Source organism: Tachypleus tridentatus, chromosome 8 (genome assembly GCF_004210375.1).
Source record: "Tachypleus tridentatus isolate NWPU-2018 chromosome 8, ASM421037v1, whole genome shotgun sequence".
NCBI lineage: Eukaryota > Metazoa > Arthropoda > Merostomata > Xiphosura > Limulidae > Tachypleus > Tachypleus tridentatus.
This window is the reverse complement of record NC_134832.1, coordinates 142685875-142702881: the sequence shown is the minus strand read 5'-3', so window position 1 is coordinate 142702881 and position 17007 is coordinate 142685875. Positions and strand designations below refer to the sequence as shown.

General features: G+C 31.5%; 1 pseudogene across 1 annotated transcript in view; it reads left to right on the top strand.

The window, feature by feature from the left end:
- LOC143223642 (protein O-linked-mannose beta-1,2-N-acetylglucosaminyltransferase 1-like) overlaps positions 1 to 11373 on the top strand; it is a 39393-nt pseudogene extending 28020 nt beyond the window's left edge. The window contains exons 15-23 of the transcript XR_013012989.1: positions 2765 to 2837; positions 3399 to 3527; positions 6270 to 6460; positions 8163 to 8207; positions 8794 to 8857; positions 9589 to 9660; positions 10169 to 10210; positions 10838 to 10905; positions 11157 to 11373. The product of XR_013012989.1 is annotated as a protein O-linked-mannose beta-1,2-N-acetylglucosaminyltransferase 1-like (transcript). The remainder of the gene's footprint in view (positions 1 to 2764; positions 2838 to 3398; positions 3528 to 6269; positions 6461 to 8162; positions 8208 to 8793; positions 8858 to 9588; positions 9661 to 10168; positions 10211 to 10837; positions 10906 to 11156) is intronic.
- The last annotated feature ends 5634 nt before the right edge of the window (positions 11374 to 17007 follow it).

Sequence of the window (17007 nt, the reverse complement as noted above, 5' to 3'; positions counted from 1 at the left end):
TATTTTATTTTTGGCAATATTTGATGTATTTTTAATAATATTTGGAGAAATAATACCATTCTTATTTACATATTCAGGCTATTGAACACTCTCTCTGTTTGGTTAAAATTTTGGAAGACAAAGGTTCAATTGATGAATCGAATAACCAGTGCTTGTTGGAATAATGCAGGTCATTTGTGAGGATATTACTGGGGAGATTAATATCTGTTGACAACAAAACTTTTTTTTTTCCTCAACTTAAAATTGTACATTACAATAGATAATATAAATATAACAGAGATGCCAACCCTAACGATTTGGCGTAATCATTACGATTTTGGTGTATACATTACGACTATATGCTCATACAGACAAATATTACGACTTGTTGCAACTCCCAAGTTATTATATATTATATAGGTCTATACAATAAAGTGATAAATTGTTCCCCCAGGGCTTGAAAGGGGTGAAAAGAAAATTTCTAGTGAGATACAAATAAATTTTGATAATAAATAAAAGACATAGTCCAAATGGCTACTTGCAATAATCATGTTTGTGCTTGAAATAATAAAAAATATATACATGTATTTGTATCTTTGACGTCTACCAATAGTTTGAATGCGGTGTTTCTCAATACTGGGTTCGTGGGAAAATCCATAGTTACGTCATCAGTGCTTGTCAGCCAATCAGTGCTTGCGTAGATGGGTATTTCTCGTTTTCTAAGCAGCATAGAAACACCAATGTGATTGTTCACAAGATGCAAAAAAAAAGAGGCCTCGTTCACCAGATTGTCTTGTTTAAAAGGACTAAAACTGTGAATCAAAAATTTAAGAAAGAGTATAGTGCAAAATATCCGGTCATTGCATCAAAAGTCAGTGACAGTCGTGCGTTTTGTATAGTTTGTCACATCGATTTTTTTGTGGTGCATGGTGGGATAAATTATTGTTCCAGATATACAAAATTGGCATCTCACCAACAAAAGGCTGTGGCGAAGACAAAACCAATGCAGATAACGACATTTATCAGTAAGAATTCAGAATATGAAACCATAAATTCAGAAGTGATGTTCACGCAATTTGTCATTGCTCATAATTTACCCTGAGCTGTAGCCGATCATGCAGGACATCTATTCAGAAAAATGTTTTGAGACTCTGATATAGCGAAAAAATATGGCTGTGCTAGAACCAAAACTACAGCCATTGTGCAAATGTTGGGTTGTGAAGATGACAAAATGATTTCAAGCATACTTACTAACAGTGTTTACAGTTTAGCCACAGATAGATCCACAAACATGGATGACTCAACACTGTGTCCAGTGGTTGTACGATATCTTGACCCTTTGCTTTGAAAAATTGTTTGTTCTCTTTTGACAATGGTGGAATGAAAAGAAGCTTTAATGGGAGAGAATATTTTCAAGCTTTTGGATCACGAATTGACAAAGAGGAAAATTCCATGGGAAAAGCAGACAAAGAAACATTTATATAACTCAATATATGTTTAGACAGTCTGACCTAGAACTGAAGAAGAGACAACAAATGAAAAAAAGAGAAGAAAACGAAGGCTAGCAAGGAAGTAACCAAGAAAAGTTATGTGCAGAACAAGTTAGGTAAGTTAACAGTTTTCTTGGACAACAAAATAAACTTGTTATTTTGTCTTTTTCTTCAGTCTGCAATTCCTCTATTTGAGTAAGCCAATTTGATATTGCAAAGAGAAGAACCTTGCATACATATTATACCTAGAACTCTGATTACACAAGTTAAAAATATACTTGTCAGATACATCAAGCCAGAATATCTTGAAGCAACATCACTGAACTTGACTACAACAATGAATCATTATACAAATCTGATGAGGCAGTTTCTATTGGAAATGCTGCCAAGGAATGCATTGTTAAATATGAAAGGGACCTGGACCTGATCAGCTTCTACACCAGTGTCAAGAAATACTATATTGCGGCTACAAATTACATGATGAAACATTTCCCTCTAAATGATGAACTTCTGATTCATGCAGAGGTTGCTGATCCGAAACTGAAAGTCAGCAAAGATTTCTCTTCTCTACGCTTCTTCACAGACAGGTATCCTGTCCTTGTCAATACACATGAGCACAACACTATTGACAAGTTGGAAGGGCAATATTTGAACTATCAAATTCATACTTTCTCAGAAACTGTCCTTCAGTTTAATGTTGACAAGTTTTGGGTTCAACTGTCTACAGTTAAGAATGGAAATGGCAACCAGAAATATGACATTCCGTGTAGGGTTATGCTTGGAATTATTACAATCTTCCATTCTAATGCTGACAGTGCAAGAATATTTAGTTTAGTGACTAAAAACAAAAGCAAGTTCAGACCAAACTTGAGCACCTCAGTTTTGAGCAGTATTATAACACACAAGATGTGTATGCAGTCAAATGGACAATGTTGTTGTAACTCCCAACATCCAGAGACATTTTCATGAAAGCAAAGTCTGCAACAGCTACAAAACTATTACAATAAGTGCCATAAACATGATATAAACTAGTCCTTACACAAAGGCTTTTTCTGCTTACTGTTTGTTCATGTTCAATGTTGTTATACCAGTATGTTTGTTACTCTGAACTAAATAAAAGACATAATTTAAAATAATGTTTTTAAATTTATAGAGACATTGGTCAGGCCTAGTAGCTGCAAATGATAAAGGGCTCTGTCTACAGTCATTACACTCAGTCATTTGAAACAGTTGGCATCTCTGATTATATTATTTATGAATTTCATGCTTATGTAATAAAACCCCTGTTATTCTAGCTATTTCAGTCAGACATTACCATTGTTAGATGAGGATGATTCATTGTACTGTATCTCAGCTTGGAATGACCAGGTAAATACACTTCCTTATGAACAACATAGGTTAAGGCTCATCTTGTATAGTTGATCATTAATAGTAAATACATAAATGTTTGAAAGTCTGGTTCACTGCATTGACTTCTAGAGGGAATAATATGTTTTAATCTATAGAGTTTATAACAAAATCATGAGACTTTTAGTTGGCATCTAAAAATTTGTTATTAGTCTACATATTACAATGTTTAAATTTTATCATACATGTAGAGTGAAACTTTAGGAAATTATAATGCTGGACTTGGTAAATATTTTGTGAATGTTAATATAAAATATTATTCTTATAACATTATTATAAAAAAAAAGAGTGAAGTGTGAAACTAATATATAAAAATATCTTGTGCTATTTTTTGTCAGTTACTTATACAAACAAAAACAAGCTCAGAAACAGTTTTAAACATGATGGAAATTATGAACCACTGCAGTGTCACAGAATGTTTATGGCTGTTGGAGAAGTAGTTGTTGAATTTTGAACAAAACCTACTAACAGATATGCTTCAATTTTCCACACAACTTCTGAAATACTGAGGTCTATTTTCAGGGCTATGAACATACAACTGGTGACCCAAGTCTCTTGTATCGAGTTGAAACTATGCCAGGATTAGGTTGGATCTTAAAACGAATTTTATACAAGGAAGAGTTAGAACCAAGATGGCCAACTCCAGAGAAGGTTAGAATCTTCTTTGAATGTTACATTTTAAGTTCTGTTTCTACTTTATTCAGATTTTTTTATTTGTTAATTATAACATGTTTGGTTTAGTTAATATACTTATTTTTCATAATTGAAAATGTTATATGTTCTATTAATTTATCAAACTTTCTTTCTTGTTGTGTTTTGCATTTTAATTACTGTGTTTTACTTCCTTGTTTTTCATGTTCTCCATGTTGTTTTTACGTAACAACAGTTACAAAATAAATATATACAGGAATACCTCACACAGTGCAGTTAATGTGTTGGAAAAACTACTGCATTGATTGAATCAGCACTGAAAAGGGAATAATTTCAATAGGAAAAATAGTAATATGTGAGTGTCATAAGGAATTTCTTCACAGTAGAAATAATTAAGCCTGATTAGTTAGAAAAATATAATAAACACAAATAAAAACAAAATTAATTGATAAACTTTGTTTTGAAAAATTAAAACAATGAAAATTTTATTTTGGAAAAGTGAAAACTGTGAGCATTTACTGATTAAAGAAAAATCTATCTAATCTAAGTGGCACCATTTTCGTTTTCTTCTTTTCTTCATGGATTTTTCGGTAACATCGAATAGCATTTTCTAATGCTTGTAGGGCATTAATGCTATGCTCTGTGTCTGGATCATGATTCATAATTACGTCTATTGCAATTTCCACTGCTCTAAACATTTTTTCAAGTTCCTGTAATGGAAATTACTTTCCTGCTCTTCACTAGCACTTTGTTACACTCTGGAATTTCTCCTTCTTCCTCCTCATATGCCCGATTTTGGTCTAAATAAGGAGTGCATCATTATCAAGAGCTTGAGAATGTGTGTCAATGCACTCAGAACATCAGCCACTTCCAATGACTCAAATCCAAGGTTGTGTACAATTTTAATGACGTCTTCAGAAACATCCTTAATTTCAGACTCAAAGCCACAGGTTTCGCTTGCGCAGTGAGGCAAAATGTGCTTCCACGCTGATCTCATGTTACTCTCAGCAACTTCAAGCCATGCTTCACTGATGTTTTCGATAGCATTTCTGATGTTGTAATTTTTCTAGAATTCGGTCAAAGATAATGCAGCTTCTCTAGTTGTAGTCTTTATTGCTTGAGAAAAAGTTCGCCTGAAATAATAAGCTTTAAATGTCGCAATGACACCTTGATCCATTGGTTACAGTAGAGATGTTGTATTGATTGGAGGAAAATGAATTTTGACATTTTAATTAAAGTCACAAAGTCCCATCAGATGGCCTAGTGCATTATCTAATAACAACAAAGCTTTAAAGTTCAAGTTGTTTTCTTTGCAGTTATGTTCAACTGCATGACAAAAATAACTTTTTAACCAGTCTTCAAACAAAGTTTTTGTGACCCATGCTTTTTATTTTATCGCCAAACAACTGGAAGAGCCTTCTTTGCACAGCTGCTGAGTGCCTGAGGGATTTCCGCACGATACATAAACATGAATTTTAATTTAAAATCCAGTTGCATTTCTGCCTAACAAAAGTGTCAAACGATCTTTTGACACCTTGGCTGAGTTTTTTTCATTTTCTGATAGAAAAGTTCTAGAAAGATTTTTTTCCAAAATAAACACGTTTCATCAACATTAAAAATCTGGTTATCTTTTTCAATAATTTTTATAAATTCATTAGGAAATTTTTCAGCAGCATCTTTGTCTGCACTTGAACTTTCGCCTACAATGTGAACATTATGAATACCTTAGAGTTTTTTTAAATGAAAGAATCAGCCACAGGTTGTTGAAAATATTTCATTAGTTGTCTCTTCTCCATTGTTTTCTTCCATTATGTTTCTTTAAGGGTGATGAAAAGACTCGTAACTTTCATTTGAATTTCCGTTTGACTTACATTAGAGAGCTCCTTTTCTTTATTATTGTTTTTGAGGTAAAAACATTGGTAGCCATTCCATACTCTTTGTACTTATGTTTTTCTTTTACAATTCTTCTCACAGATGATTCATTTATTCCTTTGTCTAGTGTGAGTTTGGCAAATGAAACACCTTCTTCATGGCATTTGATGATTTCAGGTTCCTGTTCTGATGTCAGTCATTTACGTTTCTTTGAATCGGTATAATCACACTTTCTTTTTTCACTCACAACAAAGGGATCACTGTGAAAAGATTGCAAAAAGGATACACCTATGCTTGAGAAGAGAAAGCCAAACTTAGACTGCTGTTGAAAACAAGTGTTGTTCAGATTTATACTGTACAGTATATAAATGCACATGCAAATTGTATAGGTTTGCAGAAAGATCTTGAATAAACAAGTGATGCAAATTTGTGAAGATCATTCTAGAAAATTTTAGAAAAATGTCAGCCATAATAAAAAGGGCCCCAGGTCTTAAAAATATAGCGGCATTATAGTGAATTATTGAATTCTAATTGAATCATCAGTTGCAAATTATAAACTGCACTGTAGTGAATCCTGTACTGATTGAAACTGCATTGTGTGAGGTATTGCTATACACATATTTTCTGGAATTTAAGCTCATTAATTAGAAGAAAAAAAAAGACAAATGTACAGTGTTCATATTTGCATTAAAAAGTAAAATACTATCGCTCTTTTGTTTTGTATTTAAATTTGATTATTTATTTTGTCAAGAACCATACTTATTACTTATTTTGTTAGCAATCTGACAGACAAAATCAAAACCAATATATGTCTAGATTTTACTCTGAACAAACAAGTTGCCCAAACTTCGTTTTTTTACACACATATAGCTGTGGGATTGGGACATGTGGATGAGACTGCCAGATATCAGAAAAGGACGAGAATGTATTATCCCTGACATATCTAGGACATACCATTTTGGTTCTTCAGGACTGAACATGAACTCTTACTTTCAAGATGTATATTTCAAAAAACATGCCTTTAATACTCACCCTAACATCCAGATTAAAGATATAGACAGGTGAGATACCACTTATTAAACCATGTTGAGTTCTCTCATTTTAATACTTACACTGACATTATCTTCTTCTATTGTAACCTTTATCAAAAATATAAAATGGAATATTACTAGTTCTGGTACCTAGATTGATACTAACTTATTTTACTGTAAAGAAATATTTGGAAGATTACTACATACCAGTAGCCAGATTGACATACATACTGGTACTCAGATTGATACCATCTTGTTTTACTGTATAAAGAACATAATATGGAAGATTACTGCATACTGGTACTCAGATTGATACCATCTTGTTTTATTTAGTGTACAAAAAACATAATATGGAAGATTACTACATACTGGTATTCAGATTGATATAATCTTGTTTTATTTAGTGTACAAAAAACATAATATGGAAGATTATTACATACTGGTACTCAGATTGATATTATCTTGTTTTATTTAGTGTACAAAAAACATAATATGGAAGATTACTACATACTGGTACTCAGATTGATATCATCTTGTTTTTCTGTATAAAGAAGATAATATGGAAGATTACTACATACTGGTACTCAGATTGATATCATCTTGTTTTACTGTATAAAGAACATAATATGGAAGATTACTGCATACTGGTACTCAGATTGATATCATCTTCTTTTATTTAGTGTACAAAAAACATAATATGGAAGATTACTACATACTGGTACTCAGATTGATATCATCTTGTTTTATTTAGTGTACAAAAAACATAATATGGAAGATTACTACATACTGGTACTCAGATTGATATCATCTTGTTTTATTTAGTGTACAAAAAACATAATATGGAAGATTACTACATACTGGTACTCAGATTGATATCATCTTGTTTTATTTAGTGTATAAAGAACATAATATGGAAGATTCCTACATACTGGTACTCAGATTGATACCATCTTGTTTTATTTAGTGTACAAAAAACATAATATGGAAGATTACTACATACTGGTATTCAGATTGATATCATCTTGTTTTATTTAGTGTACAAAAAACATAATATGGAAGATTACTACATACTGGCACTCAGATTGATACCATCTTGTTTTACTGTACAAAAAACATAATATGGAAGATTACTACATACTGGTATTCAGATTGATATAATCTTGTTTTATTTAGTGTACAAAAAACATAATATGGAAGATTACTACATACTGGTACTCAGATTGATATTATCTTGTTTTATTTAGTGTACAAAAAACATAATATGGAAGATTACTACATACTGGTACTCAGATTGATATCATCTTGTTTTACTGTATAAAGAACATAATATGGAAGATTACTACATACTGGTACTCAGATTGATATCATCTTGTTTTACTGTATAAAGAACATAATATGGAAGATTACTACATACTGGTACTCAGATTGATATCATCTTGTTTTTCTGTATAAAGAAGATAATATGGAAGATTACTACATACTGGTACTCAGATTGATATCATCTTGGTTCACCATAACCTTTATAAATATATAATATGCACAATATTTTAGTATATTACATTCCAAAGACATAATAAGCAATATTTGTACATACTGGTATAATGATTATAATTAACAGAGTTTAATCCAAATGAAGGAAGTCTATGAAGATGTGTTACATTATGCTTTACCATGAACAGTTGAAATAACTTAAATCATTTCAACCATAGTTCTTTTCTCTGATTCATACTAGCCTCAGGAAAGACAATTATGAAATTCTACTTGAGGAACTATTAAGGTAAGAGAAGTTGAATCAGGTCAGTGAAAGTTAGAAACACCCAGTACATATGATAATTACATAAGATTAATAATAGAAAGATTAAGATTAGATATGATTTTCTGATGGTTATTTTCTTCTTGTGAAGAATTAAATTAAACATTAAATCTATTTATATAACTCTGTTTATATAACTCAGAATTGTAGGCACTGTCAAAATGTGAAGTCAAATTATTTAAACTGTTCCTTTTAAAGGGCTGTTATGGACATTTTCAGTTAAATCATTGATATTGATAATTATGTCACTAAAATACTCTCATTGTTACACTTATAAATCTTTTTTTGCTACCCACAGGTCAGTATTGATAATATATCTCCCAAATCATATGTTTCAGTTTTAGATATGTTAGTATGGCAAACAGGAACAAACCTTACTTAAAAGTTCTTGAATTAAACTACATAATTTGTAACATTTCTCTTTGACTGACATCATTGTCATTCAAATGTGCTTAGATATTGCTTAAGCCTATGGTTTTATTTGTTATATTAATTTTGGCATTTAGTATTAAATAAGAAAAATAAATTTCATGTGATATGGTTTTTACAGAACTGGAATAGTTTTGGATCACAGCAAATCACCTTGTGAAGAAAACTTTATACCAGAGACTAAGGTATGCACTTGGTGTTTATAAAAGTATATTTACTTTAACTTGCCTTTAATACAATTTTAACAAGAAATTATTGTTAGAAACATTGCATCTCTCTAGGTGAGTTTATGTCATTACTTCTGACCAAGCACCTCATCGTGCCTAGAGCTTTTGTAGCTGTCTCTTTATTGAGTGTTTCTGAAGTGAGCAATAAATGATGCATATTGTATACAGAAGTGTTACAAACACCTGTTTTTTTGTCTCAGATGGTGTTCCATACATTATTATTAATGACATTATGTTACTTATCAAACATTTAGGTAAAAACATTCAAAGTGTCAGATATTAATAAAGATAATGTGGGTCTTGTTGGTCCAAGTAAGATTTTGTTCTTAACCTAGAGGACAATATTATAATCATTCTTGATGATGAGAAACCAACTTGAAATAAAAATGCATCTTGGAATGGCTGGTATGGGTCTAAACACTTCTGGTTAACCTGAAGAAGACCTAGGAAGGTCAAAACGTTGTTCTCTGCTTATCAATAAAAGTGATAATACTCATACCAGCCATTCTGAGATACAAAATTATAATCAACTTGGTGTATTCATACTCCAGTGTGCCCTTTTGGGAGCCTACAAAAATATTTTTTAAAGGTGAAAACATCAAATGTAAATATAAAGTTAATACAGAACATAATTTGATAATCTTAATCAAATGTAATCTTAACATTTTTTTGTCATTTCTGACTTGCAGGGGGAAGTATATATAATGTTTATAAAGATGAACACACCTAAAGATTTTACCACTTGGTTAGAAGTTGCAAAAGTAAGTAATCTGAAACAGTTTTGGAATAATTTATGAAACCTTAAAACTTTCGTATTTTATGTGAATAGAAAACAAATTTATATTTTAAAAAGCTTTAAACAACCACATTAATCAAAGTTTACAAACAATACTGACATTTTGTTCACATATTTTTCAAAGTTGAATTGTTTTAAGCAATTATTTTGTCAATAGACATATTTCTATCTGTATTTTTACTGTTTCTTGCTTATATCATGTATGGTTTTGGATTTCCATTAAATGATAATTATGAAAGTACATCTTCAAATTCTCTGAATGCAAGTAATAATAATGTAGATTTCTCAGGGTCAGATATTTGGGAATGCTGAGGTTTTGTTAGTGTTTTGATATTAGTATTCTGAATTTGGATTTGATGATACTCTACATTCCTTTTAGTTGTACAAGTTGGCTGTAAACTGTATTTGTAACAAAATTACTATCCATTTAATAGCATAAGGTTCATTTATCAAAATATATACTTCCTTTAAAGTGCTTCAGGATATGGGACTTAGATGCCAGAGGTCATCATAAAGTGAGTTATTTTAATATATCTCACCCTTCTCTTTTAAAAAAATTATGAAAAATGTTATTTATAGTAAATAATTTACATGATTAATAACTTGACAACACATGTTCTGATGCAGTTGCAGGTAATTTTCATAACAAAGCTTTGTTTTAAGAGATGTTTTGTGTAATGTGGTATTATAGCTGTGATGGAGAGCTTCTCTGATTAAATGTCTGAGTCTTATCAAACTTTTTACAAGTAAAATAATATGTTGCTGTATTTTAATTGTGATTTTCTCTTAAGGGCTACTCTTTTATTTATGGTATAGACTGATACATTAATATTTTTACAATTAATTTACATCTTTGACAGTATAGATAATTTCCTGTGTCTGCTCAACATGTCTTGGACATCGGATACTTGGTAAAACTGCAATCACAACAGCATAAATTCAGAACAATTAAATAATAAAAATAATTATAGAGTCCATTTACTTTAGAAACCAAAACCAAAAAAATATATTTCACATGGACTTTAAAAGATTAGTAAATTTATCTGTGATGTTTAAACAGTTTTTTTTTTAAATCACAAACAATTAACAAATTAAGTACCACATACCTTTTCCAAATAACAAAAATATATTTGCTTAAACAGAGCATGTGGCGGATATACATTAAAGAAAATCAGTTAATGGTTGTTGGTGTACCAAACTCTCCATACTCGTAAGTGTTCTGAAGCTTTATTTTTTTTCTTCAAAGCTCGTTTACTGCATGTATGTGCATGTTGCACTAAATATAATTGTCAGAAATTGACATTAATATTTTACATCAAGTAAACAAAATGTGTGTGCTAATAAAACAGTTCTACACCAGTTCACTAAAGTTATAGTAACCATAATGTTTGTATGTAAAGTAACACAGTATCTTAACTATTTCACACAGTGTACATAAAATGTTGATTTCCCTCATTACAGAGCCTTCAAACCTGCCAGAGTGACTCCTATTTACCTGGAAAACCAGAAACTTGAACCAAAGTAACCCATATAGCTCAAAATGAAACCAACATAAGTGAAAGCGTGTGATGAATTGCTGACAGAGAAATACTGAAATTATGTTAATCATTAATGAAGCCCAGTGAACTACACATCTTATATGACTGAAAAAATAAAATAGAAAGAATACTAATAATTTTAACTTCAGTGTCTTGCAGAAGTATTTATCTCCTGTAAAGTTTCCACATTTTGTTGCCATCTGAAAAGTCTAAATAAGACTTTATATTTAGAATATACAAAATTTAATCTAAACAGAAAAAAGCTAAAAATAATGCTATTATGTAAGTAGGTTAGATTTTCAAAGAAAATTAAAATATTCTCAATTGCATAAATATTCAACCCCTTTCCTATGGTCAACTTAAATCAGTTCAGGTACAAAAGATTAATATGAAAGGTTGCAAAGTTAGTGTAATGGTCTCTTGTCTGTGTGTAATCAAATGAAAACCAAGGAGATTTCCAAATAAGACTGGGACAAGGTGGTGGAGAAGCATAGATCAGGTGATGATTACAAGAAAAATTCAAAATCATTGATTATCTCTTTGAGTATGGTGAAGTCCATCATTAAGAAGTGGAATGTGCTTCATACCACTCAGTAACTATCCAGATTGAGCCATCCTTCCAAATTAAGCAGCTGGATAAGCCAACATTAACTTTGTAAGATTTACAAAGTATCATGTCTGAGATGGAAGTCAGTGTTCATACATCGACAATATTCCAGTCCCTCTACAGAACTGATTAGTATGGATGAAGAGCAAGAAAGAAGCTATTGCTATAAAAGAATTATCCTGATATGGAGTTTGCAATAAAGCATGTAGAAAATACTGCAGACACGTGTTGGAAGGTTTTGTAGTCAGATTAGACAAAATTGATTTATTTAGTCTCAGTTCAAAGCATTACATCTGGTGCAAGCACAACACAATACATCACCTAATTAGCACAATCTCAAATGTCAAGCATGGTGTCAACAACATCATGTTATGGGGGTTGTTTCTCATCACAAAAGATTGGGAAGCTTTTCAGGCTGAGGTGAAGATGGATGGTGCAAAGAACAGATAAATCCTAGAGGAAAACCTGCTTGAGTCAGCCAAGAATCTAAAAGTGGGTTGAAAAATTAACATTCTACTAAGACAAATTACCAGAAACACAAGGTCAAAGCTACACTGATGTGGTTTCAAAAGAAGAAAGTGGATATCCTGGAGAGGCCCAGTCAAAGTTCTGATTTGGATTGAATAGAAAATTTATGGTAAGACTTGAAGATTGCAGTCTATCAGTGTTCCCCAGTGAACTAGTTAGAATTGAGGCAATTTTGTTGGAAGAATGGGCACTAATTACACCATCCTATTGTGCAAAACTGGTAGAGACTTATCACAAAAAGAATCACAGCAGTAATTGCTGTTAAAGGTGCTTCCACCAAGTACTGACTTAGGGGTTGAATATGTATGCAGAGAGCAAATTTCAATTTATATATTTTGCTGACATTCAACATCCTTCACACATAACTGTTAGGTTTCATCATTAGATTTGTGACTAAAAGCAACTTCATTAAAAAATTGTTTACAATATTTATATTTCATCAAAATGTGACATTATTGGTAGGCAGGGTGAATACTTTTGCAAGGCATTATACAAAACATAAAAAAGTAGGAATAAAACTATATTTGACTAGTTTTCCAAATATTTAAAGCACAAACTTTATTCTTCTTCTCTGATATAACATGAATCAGTTTCTGCATATAGTAACCAGGGGCGTAGATTTTTTACACCTGATGGGGGGAATGATTTTTGCAACTACTTATGTGGACTGTTCAATTTGCAAATTGGTAATCTCTGATTACGTGAACCTAAAAGCTGTAAACATGCAGTCACGGAGTAATCTTGTTGCCACGATACTTACATGTATACTTAGGCCTACTGACAAATACGAATTATCGCTTAAATCGAAAAGCTTAGAAGCACGCCTATATTAAAGATGTACATTTCGGTTACTGAAAAAGCCTACATCTAGGCCTAATTATGTAATTCGATTGGTAAGAACAGGAGAATCACAAGAACAAACACACAATTTGTAGGCCTGTGATGCAATAAAACAATTCAACAGACCAAACTGTAGGTGGGGGATGATTGTATGCACCATATCCTCACCTAAAATGAAGGGGGATGTATCCCCCAGGATCTACGCCCCTGATAGTAACATACCAGTGCAATTAATAAGCTCCTTATATTACGGTGTTCGGTGTTCACAGATAACGGGATCTGTATATAATGCAAGACTGTGTATTATCAACTGTTTCTACTATCGCATGTAATCACCGATACCAGAGGTTGTATATAATAATGCATATCACGTCATATAGTGTTTACAGTATGCAACCACTTTTGTATATGTTCACTATCTTACATATAGCACATATTACACACATAAAGAAACTCCTACATATTTAACACACCTAGATGAATAAAATCAATTCCAAATCTAATTCTGAAACTAGATAAATTCCTCTAGACAGTTATGCAATGATTAATCACAGAACTATCTAGCTGCCCTCTAGACAGTCATGCTGTGACTAGCCACAGCACAATGTAACTGTCATCTGTAGTCATGCAATGCTTACCCTTGTTACGTATTATAATTTATCTGGGACAAGCTTTCAATTTATTATGTTACGTATTACATCTTGATATAACCAGAAACTGAGTTGAGTTGTAATTTGGATTTAGAAGTTAATTAAATGTCAATATGTATTAAATATATGATATTTGTAATAACAGTTATTACAAATAATAATTTATATACAAAAGTGTTACAAATAATTTATATACAAAAGTTTTACAAATAATAATTTATAGACAAAAGTTTTACAAATAATAATTTATAGACAAAAGTTTTACAAATAATAATTTATAGACAAAAGTTTTACAAATAATATTGATCCTTCTATGCAAATTGGAATTTCCTTATATTTTATCAAGGGTTCACGACAATTGAATTAATTTTGACCTGATATACATCAATTCACTTAATGGGAGCTAGCTTGCTCTTCGCTGATCACGCATGAGTTTTTTACATGCTGAAGTTATACACTGTCTTCGTAGAAATACTAACGTCCAAGATTAATCCGCTGAAGCTTAAATGGTCTGTAATGTTCGAAATATGTAAACGTTCCTGGTCAAATATCTGTAGTTTCCCGATTAATAAATGTTAAATGCAATTATAGTTTCCAAGGTTTATAATATATCGACTGCAGCGAACTAACAATATATTCTGTCCGTTAAATTGTTTCTTTAGAATTTCGCGCGAATCTACACGAAGGGTATCCGCGCTAGCTGTCACTAATTTAGCAGTATAAGACTAGAAGGAAGACAACTAGTCACCACCCACCACCAACTCTTGGGCTAATCTTTTACCAACGAATAGTGGGATTGACCGTGACATTATAACGCCCCCACTGCTGATAGGGCGAGCATGGGCTGGTTCTTAAAGAATACAAACAAAGTAAAGACTATTTATTAAAGCCGTTTTTTTACGAAATACAAACAAACTAAATAAACTTTGTTAAAGCTGTTTCTAAAACAAGAATAGAATAATATTCCAAAACTGTTCTGTAGGGAAGTCTAAAAAAATTCAAACTTTTTTTACGGCACAGTTAAAAATATAACGTATTTTACGTTTCAAGTTTTAAGAATAAGAGTTTTTAGTATACTAATAACACTGCACACAAATTATATTAGTATATTTTAACGTGTTAACATTTTAATGTCATTTTACATATTATTCAATCTCTTACAAAAGAGAAAGAAAATATACCAAAGTTGTTCCTCAAACAAAAATAGAATAAAGTATTTACTGACCTGGAATAAAGTGAACCAAAAATATATTCTAAAGACAGCTGGTGTGGATGTTAAAACTTTAGTTAAAATAAAGTACAGAACAACGTTTTAACCATCTTACGTTATCTTCACTTTCTTGTTAACCTGAAGATGGCGTAAGAAAGGCGAATCGTTGTTCTGTACTTTATTTTAAAGTTTTAATACCCATACCTGTCGTCTTTAGAATACATTTTTGCTTCAAATGAGTTTCTCGTCATCACGAAATATTTTGTAATTATTGTTTTATGTCTGAAGAAAAGTAACTAAATATTAAAGTTTTATGAGTAAATACTGATAATGTGTGTGTGTTCATAAGCACTCCGGTGGAATAACGGTATGCCTGCGGACTTACAACACTAGAAAATGTTTCGATATTCGTTTTGGGCAGAGACAGCCCATTGTTCAGTTTTGTGCTTAACTATAAACAAACACTTAAACGATTTGTATACTTATAGTGATATATTCTAAATACTCACCTAGTTTATTAGATTTATATAGACATTTTACAGATCCATATTATAAACATTTTCTGACATTTTTATTTCTTTAGACAATTCTCGTTGCAACCACTGTAATATAAACAAGCCGACAAATCCTCTCTCACTGTGTTCTCAGAGTTGGGATTATGAAAACTTAGTAAAAAATTTTGATAATTATAGTGCTTCGTATTCTTTGCTGTCAATGGTGTCTTATTAAGGAGCAGTGATTCATTGCTTTATGATTGTGGGTTTTTACTTCAGCTGCTAAACGTAAAATAAACATTAATAATAGATCTATAAAGGATGGGAGTGGAGATGTACCTTGAGACTTGATGGTCAATACCATCAAAAGATCAGGAGTGGAACTGCGAGTCAATCTTGTTTATAGAAATGTGTAAGATTCTTGAAAGAAAAAAGAAGAGAACAGAAGCTTTTCATTCATCTTCTGATGAAGTGGTGGAAAGGTACAAATGCATAATTTTGAACCATTTATACAGGCGAACATCAAAAAATGTGTGATCAAGATCTCCAGTCACTGCTTATGAGTTATTAAGTTATATTACATAAAGTAATAGGCAACATATCAACAACATCATCACTGATTTTTGGAATGTCACTGTGTCTTTTGTACTTACATTTAGAGGGTAATCATTCGTCAAAGTCGTACACAAAATATACAGAAAGACTAAAGAACATTATTGATGTCATACATGACTTTCCTAGGAAATGACTTAAATCAACTAGTGATAAAATGTAAAATTGTTATGATGTTAATCCTGATAAGACTAGATTCTAACGATGTGACATGGTATTATTGTATAATCCCTGCAACAAGAAAGGATGAAGTCCAAAGTTAAGTAGGAGTTGGAAAGTAACTTATCTGATACTTAGAAGAAGCAATTATGTGATTTACCGAATCCAAAGAGATAAGCGATCCAAGCTGTTAGTAATCCATTGTAATCTTCTGAAGTTCATTGGTGAAAAAAACAGCTAACTAGGTAATTACAGAGAAAGGTTTATCAGTGAAAAAAAAAAAACTGCCAAGGAAGCCCTAAGTACATGTGAAAACTATTAATTCCAGAGAAAAATCAAGAATAGAATAACCTGTGAATTCACTTGACCGTCTAGTTACGAACAACTCCCTAAGTGATAGATCAGCTGGCAATAACGATAGACAAGTTTTGATTTTTTTTCATTTACATACCGTGGACCTTAAAAGAACAGATTGCCCCAAAACTTGATGAATGAACAATTTAATGCACTGTTTTATTTTAGAATATTAGGATTCTTCATAGGGCTTTGCATTCAAGGAAGGAAACAATGTTATGTTTTTCAATTTTTCTTTAAATGCCGTCTATAAAGAGCACGACACTTCATTCAAGTAAGATTATAAAAGTAGTTTGGCCCAGAATACCTAGAGAGTTCAC